Consider the following 8,488-nt stretch of genomic DNA (forward strand, 5'->3'; position numbering starts at 1 on the left):
ATACACACACACTTGGCAGGGTCAGAATATGTAGCCCAGGCTGACCTCACACCCATGATTGTCCTGTCTCAGCCTCCTGAGTGCAGGCATAGCAGAGTGTGTCACCATCCCTGGTGTCTCTGTAGGGTTTTGTTAGATGACTTTAACCATGGTAAGCACTTGGCCCAGCACATGGTGTTTTGTTTGTTTCACTTTGACTGACCACACTGTGTCAGGGTCACAGGAGACAAACGTCCTGCGCCTTCAGTGCAGCCTCAACCAGTCACTCTAGAGAAGCTGGAGTGTCCAACTAGATCTTTCTGATATTTTGTCACAGATTTTGAAGTCTGTATTTATAAATGATGGTGCATAATTTTCCTTCTTAAAAATTCATAATTTAGGCAGGAGAGATGGTTCAGCAGTCAAGAGCACTTGTCGCTCTTTCAGAGGACTCAGGTTTAGTTCCCAGCACCCACACTGTGCTGATAACTCCAGCTCCAGATGGGTCTGCTGCCCTCTGATGGCCTCTCTGGGCACTGCACTCACATATATTATATAGAAAATAAATCATACTTTTAATATAAAAAAGTCCCACCACCACCATTTTTTTTAATCTGGATTAATTCAAATATGGTCTCAAGTTTCTTTTTTCTTATTGAAGTAGGTTTTCTCCTCCCATCATGAGTGTTCAAACACAAGTCATCAGGCTAGGTGTCAATCATCTTGACTCGTGGAATGAGAGTCCCGCTTTGCTTTCTATGATGTAGGCTTTCTTTTTTTCTTTAGACAAAGTCTCTCACTGTAGCCCAGGCTGACTATGAACTTGAGGCAATTCTCCTGCCTTAGTCTCTGTAATACTGGGATTGCGGGTACGTGGCCACTCTGCCCAACAGGCTCAAGGTCCTGGTAGGTGGCTGGCATGCTGCTGCAGGGAAGCAGAAAGGACCTTGCTCCTGACAGGTGTGCACTGAGCAATTAACAGTTGTGTGAGACGTTTGTGGAAACTTGTATGTTGAAATAGCTAATAACAGAGTCCACTCAGTGGTAAGGTCATAAGAGCCAAGAAGAAACTCCGGGGGAGAAAGGAATCTGAGCTCCAGAGGTTGGAGGAGCCACTGGCCTGTTCCAGCCAGCGAAGGGCAGGTTAGCTCTGAGGAGCAGCATGCATGTATGCCCCCCCCCCCCCCGTGTTCACAATTTCCCTGAAACACCAGGTTTCCATCTGCCTACATCCAAACAGGAGTCCCTGGAGCTGTCTCACGAAGGGATTATTTTTAACCCTTGAGGTCCAGGAGAAACCCCAGAGTGGTCCTCAAGCAGAGTGAAGGAGCTTCCCTGCAGGCGGACCTGCTCACACCTGCCTCAAGCCCGGCTTCTGAGGAGTCCCTGAGCAGAGGCCAAGCAGGTGTCCTACGAACACAACCCGAGCTTGGCTCCCAAGTGACCACACGTTTATTTGCATGAGCGGGTCACAGGGGTAAGAGTGAGGAGCACAGAACAAGAAAGCTGCCAGGAAGGAAATGACTTGCTGGTCCTGGTCAGCCATGCATGTCCTGTACCCAGCCTCTCCTCGCCTGGTATCTGGTTGGCTCCTTTTCAGTTTGTAGATGTTTACATAAAACCATAGGCTGGATAAAACTGCTGTCGTTCTTTTGTCATTATGAGACGGAGCCTCCAACTTGCAATTCTCCTGCCCCTCGCTCTCGTGGGCTGTGACAGTAGGTATGTGCCACCAAGCCTGAACTGGCTGAGGCTATTAGACCCGACTGAGCTCAAAGCTTTCACTTCGTAGAAGAGGAAACAGAGGTGTGAATTACACCCCTGTACTCTGGGCTGCACCTGTGTCCCCTGAGCGGGACATGGTGGAGGAGTGGAGAGCTTGGGATTTGAAGGCAAGAGGCCCGAGCCTGCTGAACCTCAGTTTTTCCATCTATGAAGTGGGGATAACAAAAACTTGCCCAAGCAAGCGTTTTGCAAGTCAGGGGGAGGGAATTGCAGAGTTTAGTTATTAAACTGCTATTAGCATTTAAGGCTGCTCGGCACAGCGGTTCCCTTTCATCTGCACTGAGTTCTAGCGTGCTGACAGCCCATGGGTCCCTCACAACCTCAGAACCTGGATGTCAACTATGCCTTGTGAGCCTTCTTTGCAGGAGTCTTTGGTGGGAAGTCCCCTGCAGCACTTCTGCCAGCCCTGTAAGGACAGAGAGCATCATGGAAGGGACACAGGAGAAACTGCCTCTCAGGGTGGCTGTCCTGTCCTCACTGAAGCTCACTGAAGACCCACCAGGCAACAGTGAAGTTGACTTGAAGATGATGGGCTGAGTCACCACCACCGCCAGCTGACACAGGGACACTAAAGTTACCTCTGACTCTTTAAAGAAGGGTATTCTTTTGGAGACAGGGGCTCTTGTAGCCTGAACTGGTCTCTAACTCACTAAGTAGTTGAGGATGACCTTGAACTTTGATTCGTCTACACCCCCCTCACCAAGTGCTTGAATTACAGGTCTGCAACACCATACCCAGCAAAAATCTGTATTTTCAGTAAATTGCTATTTCTAGGCAATGGTTCCTGATATCCCAATAGTCCCATCTATGATTACAATCCCTTTACTTGGGAGACCTGCTCTTTACTGGACTGTTTTAGGCCTTTCCATTGATAATAAATACAAGTGACCCTTTCCTACCTTTGCAGTGTTTCTCTGTGTAACATCCCTGGTTGTCCTGGACCAGGCCGGCTTTGGAGACCAGGCTGACCTCGAACTCACAGAGATCTGCCTGCCTCTGCCTCAGGAGTACTGGGATGAAAGGTGTGCGCCACCACTGCTGGGCTTCTCCCTTTATCTTTTTTTTTTAAATATTTATTTATTTATTTATTATGTATACAATATTCTGTCTGTGTGCCTGTAGAGGGCGCCAGACCTCTTTACAGATGGTTGTGAGCCACCATGTGGTTGCTGGGAATTGAACTCAGGACCTTTGGAAGAGCACGCAATGCTCTTAACCAGTAAGCCATCTCTCCAGCCCATCTCCCTTTATCTTAACTCTTCATCTGCTTTAGTGCTTTTTTTTTTTTCAGGCATGCCCCGAACATGATATCTAGCACACTTTGGGCATGTAATAAGCATCTGATAAATGCACCAATGTGCCCTCGACAGTTGTGGGTTTTGACTTACAGCTAAGCACAGGGATCTCAGGGTTGACTTGTTTCCTCTCTAGAGTAAAGAAATAGATGGGGCAATGTTATCGACTAGTCAATTATCATCCAAGTCCACCTTGAGCAAATAGAACAGATGGATCCAGTAAAAGAAAACTGGGGCTAAGAAAGCAGGGCAAAGGTCTTCCCTTGCAGCACAGCTAAGTTTTGCCCCAGTTCTGAATACCTTCTTCTAGGGCCATCGCAAAGTCCCAATTAGCCAGCTTGAGGCAATCCCACTTTTATTGGTAGGTGCTTCTTGCATGGAAAAAAAATCCATCTGCACATGAGTACACATACACACACATATGCACAGACACATACACATGCACACACAAATGCATGCATATGGCATTGAGCACCCTGATAAACTGGGGTCCTGTGCTTTGAGCTCAGCAAAAGAATGAATTAATCCTTCCTTATCTTTTGGGATTAACTATAAACTTTGATGTTCTCTTTGCCTTTCCCAGGTGAGTCACCCGAAGCTCTGCACCTGCAGCCTGGGACTCACATCTTCTTTCCTGTCCTAGGAACATTCTGCCCCTGGCTGACTGGCACCTTCAGCCGTGGACCTTTGTGTATTTGTGTCCTGTCAGCTCGAGTGCACAGCAGGATGGCTTTGCTGTGCATGTCCACTCCTGCGTCCACACCGCTCAGGTGGATGCAGAAAGCCCCCACTCTGCACAGCATCTCCAGTGTTTCCTTTTCCTGATTTTTAGATCTGAAAGAAACCCAATGAGTCCAGTGGTCTCAATTCCCACGCATCCCCACCCCCTCCCACAGGGGCTCTCTTCTATCTTCACAGGTGCTAGCCTGTCACTCTGGTGCCTCTGTCTGCATCCTTCCCCGAGCCCGGTGTCAGAGATCCATCCTGTGGGGGAATGCCGAGTAGCCTGTTCTGTTTACTGCAGTGTCTTATCCAAGGACTGAGCCAAGAGGGTTGTTGAGGTTTGGTGTTTGTCCTAGTCACTGTTCTATTGCTGTGAAGAGACACTGTGACCAAGGCAACGCTTAGAACAGACAACGTTTAACTGGGGCTTGGTTACAGTTTCAGAGGTTTAGTTCCTTATCAGCATTGGCAGGGAACATGGTGAAGAAGGTAGGTGCTGGAGCAGTAACTGGGAGCTACATCCTGATCTGTAGGTGGGGGTGGGGGGGAAGGGTAGGGGAGAGAGAGGGAGGAGAGGGAAGAGAAGTGGAGGCAAAGAGAGGAGAGGAGAGGAGAGGAGGAGAGGAGAGGAGAGGAGAGGAGAGGAGAGGAGAAGAGAGGAGAGGGACTGACTCTGGGCCTGGGATGGGCTTTTGAAACCTCAAATCCACCACCTGTGACAGACACACTTGCTCCAACAACGCTGCACCTCCTAATCCTTCTCCTCCTTTCAAATAGCCGCTCCCTGGTGACTGAACACTCAAATATATGGACCTCTGGGGGCCATTCTTATTCAAACTACCACAGCAGTTGTCCTGACTCTGTTCTGAGAAACTTGTGATTCTTTTCCCTCTGAAGACTTATTTTTTGACAAGTTCTTATACAGAAGTTTGGCCTTGAACTTACTAACACAGCTGAGGGTGACCTTGAACTTCTGATCTTCCTGCCTCTGTCTCCCGTGTTCTAGGATTGTAGGGACGTGCCAGCCTCCCTGGCTTATACAGCTGGGGACCAATCCAGGGCTTTGTGCCTATGTAAGGGATTTACCAACGGAGCTATGGCCCTGGCGCTCAGGTCTGAAGTTTGGGGTGTGTAAATGCAGCTGTACCCCCTCTCTGTGGGCTCCCTGACGTTATTTCTCTGGCATGTGTCTAGCAGCTGGCTTTCCTGGCTTAGAGGAGGCTCCATCTGACTTGCCAAAGTTGTTGCCAGGAATGACAGTTCCATTGCTGTACATCTTCGCCAGCGTCTGAGCTGTCGCTTTATGATCTAGTCGTTCTGGGGAGTGGGCAGCATCGCCTTATTGCCAGCTTCAATCTATGTTCCCGAGTGTGATTTTGACCGTTTTCGCCGGGTTTCTAGGCTACTCTTAGTGTTGCGGCTGTTTAACCTTTTATTTTTCTTCCTCCCTTCCTCTTTCCTTCCGTCCCTTCCTCCCCTTTCTCCCTCTTTTCCTTATTTGCCCCTCCTCCACTCTCTCTCTTTCTGGCTGCTTGCTTCCTGGAGACAAGCCTATGCATTCAGGGCTTAGTAAATTAAGCCGACTTACTGCTGATATTCCAGTAAGCGGGATCAGCTCAAAATTAGCATTTGTTTTGTGTCCCTCTCCTCAGGAAGAGATTTTGAGGCCATTAATGACCCCAGAGGCTTTATGCAAATAAATAATCTCGGAGAAAACAATCCTGATCACTTGCCTGGGCTGGAAGGGATAAACCGTGGCTGCACAGCAACTGCAGCAGGAGGCGGACACAATGCCCACGGACTCTTCCACAACCAGTGCCAGGGTGACTGATACTGCCACAGCCCAGGCACTGCTGAGGGTGTGCGCCGAGCCGAGGAGGGGTTGTTCAGACCGAGATGAACTGGCCTCTGGGAACTCACCAGAGCACAGGATTCTCCTCGGGGAGTGGAGGAATCGGCAGGCACTGATTAACATGGGAAGTTGTTTTCTCAGGGTGCTGGCTCTGGAACCCAGGGCCCTGCTCAGGTCAAGCAAGGGATCCGCCACAGAGCTGTCGCCACGCTCAGTTTGCCTTTTTCTTATTGACTCACAGGAATTTTAAGAAATGTTCTGAGTAGAAGCCCTTTCTTTTTCTTTTTGAGACAGATGCTCAGGGTGTAGCGCAGGCTGAGCATGAACTCCGGTCCTCTTGCCCCAGCTTCCTGAGCGCTGGGGTGCCCGGCATACCCTACCATCTCTGGCTTAGATGTTCTAGATGACACACTGTCTCTCCAGCTTTTCTTCCTCCCACACTCCGAATGCCAGCTCATACTTTATTGTTTTTATTTATGGTGGGTGAGCCCCAGTAAAGTGCATTCTTTCAAAGCCTTTCTCATCTGCCTGCTCCACCACCTAAAGTCTGTTGGGGGGTTCCCAGCACCTATGTCTACCAGTTCACAACTGTTAGTAACTCCAGCTCCTGGGAATCCGCTGTCCTCTTTTGGCCTCTGTTGACATCCGTACTCACAAACGTGTGTGCACACTGCCCCCCCCCCCAATATGGACACAAATTTAAAATAAACAAAAAGATGTGCAATGTGCTGTGTTAAAGATGGCAGTGTCACTGGAATCTGGGTTTTTAAAATTAAGGTCTGTGAAGGCTGGCACAGCAAAAAGGCCTGAAGCTGGGTCTTGAACAATGGTCCCTCGAGGATGCCCAAGTCAAAATCCACAGAACCGGAATGATGCCAGGGCTGGTGCTCAGCTGACTTTAGGGCAATGACCCTGGATCATCCAGCTGAGCCTAATACAGTCACAAAGCTCTTAGTGGAACAGAGAGGTTGCAGAGAAGAGCCAGGGACATGATCAGACATGAGGAGGACTTGTCTGCTTATTGCTTGCTTTGGAGATGAATAAGGCCAGAAGCCAAGAATTCCTCTGGGAGATGGGCCCTCCAGGCACAGATTGTTCCTGGAGTCTTCAGAAGGCCCTACTGACACCCTGACCATAGCCCTTTGACACCTATGGGTGGGGAATGCCTGTTTTTGGTCTAGTGGCCACAGACGGTGAATGGGAAGGAGACACTCTTTTAGGTGACAAGAAGACATATGTGTGTGTGTGTTTGAGAGAGAGAGACAGACACACAGAGAGAAACAGAGAGAGAGTGAGACAGGGCGAGAAAGAGAGAGAGTGAGACAAGGAGAGAAAGAGAGAGTGAGACAGGGAGAGAGACAGAGACAGGGAGAGAGACAGAGACAGGGAGAGAGACAGAGATAGAGAGACAGATTTGGTGAGAATGTTCATGCCAGGGGCCCTCAGAAGAGGTCCGGTCACTGTAGCAGTGACTAGGTCTTACTGGGAGGGTGTGCCCTGCAGATGTAGAAAACATGTTCAGCTGCCTTCCTTGAGGAGCTGGGAGGTGCTGATGGCCTCTCTCAGAACATTTTGGGGGCTCTTTTCCTGAGGTAAGCCCGGCAGATGCCTCTTCTCTTCTGTGGTGTTGTGACCTAGCGTCAGCATTAGAGAGATATGCCTATGCCTGTCTCCCAAGATCCCTCTGTCTCCCTGGAGGCTGTGAGAGGCAGGATCCCACAGTCCTCCTGAGCGACCACCTCTGACACGTAGGACATTTACACGTGGCTCTTTTGAGACACCACTTTCATGCTTCCACCTGCAAAGACCCTGCCAGTGTCCACCCACGAGTCAGTGCCCATTGCAGGCTTGGGTTCTCTTAGGGCCGAGAGGAAACCTGTGCTGTCAGCGAATATGTGTCGGACTTCTGTGCAAACATTAGCAAACATAGAGTAGGCAGCCGCTCCTGAAGCACACGTGGCCTCAGGACAGTGGACAGGGGACAGCTGTCAGGCAGGCTAGACTGGTGTCCTGCAGTGTGCACAGTGACACCTGCTGCCAGGACCACATGCTGGGGCTGGTTTCCCTTAGCGCTCTCTACCTTTAGCTAAGAAGCAGGCAGGCTGGCTGGACATTTGAGTTTTGTGCCTCTGACAACATTTGTAGGTAGGAAAATCTGCATCAATCCATAAGGGGCATATATGGGGGTCTGTTGTGGGAATTTGTAGAGCGTCTCTGATTTCTGGACTCTGGCTTCACCACAGAAAACACGTTAAAACACTCCCACACTACTCGAGTTGGAGTTTTGAAAAGTAGTGTTTTATTTGTAATTCTTTGGCTTCAGGGAACTCCACTTGGCTCTTGACTTTTGGACAGTATTGATCAGTGAATTAACAACTGACAATCTATATCTCACAAATGCCCTTCAGGTGTACCAACAGGCTCATTAGGATAAATTAGAATTAGAAGACTGGAAAATTCTTACTTGAATTTGTATTTATTTGAAACTTAGCTGTGTACTTCTTGTATCTGGGGGCCAATTAAAAGTCCTTGTCCTGGTTCCAACATTTCCCTCTTTGAAAACCCATTTGAATGAGTCCGGCAAACGTGGCCATAGGTGAGTGATTGGCAGTAGGCAGTAAAAGTCAGTTACCTCACTTAAGGCTCCTCTCCCTCACTTCCTATTCAGGCTAGGAACAGGCTCCGGCCCGGTTCCTGACACCACTGGGGGCACAAGACAAAGAATGTTTGCGGAGCCTTCCAGGGTGGCATCCCAGCCCCAACGCGTGCGACGCCCCAGGTTTCCCGGGCCCCCAGGGCAGTTTCAGGTGGTCATCCTCCTTCCACTAGGGCCGGTGGAAGTTAGCTGTCGTCC

This window comes from Alexandromys fortis, unplaced genomic scaffold, assembly GCF_014885135.2.
Source record: "Alexandromys fortis isolate MF-2015 unplaced genomic scaffold, M_Fortis_MF-2015_v1.1 scaffold_165, whole genome shotgun sequence".
Taxonomy (NCBI): Eukaryota; Metazoa; Chordata; class Mammalia; order Rodentia; family Cricetidae; genus Alexandromys; species Alexandromys fortis.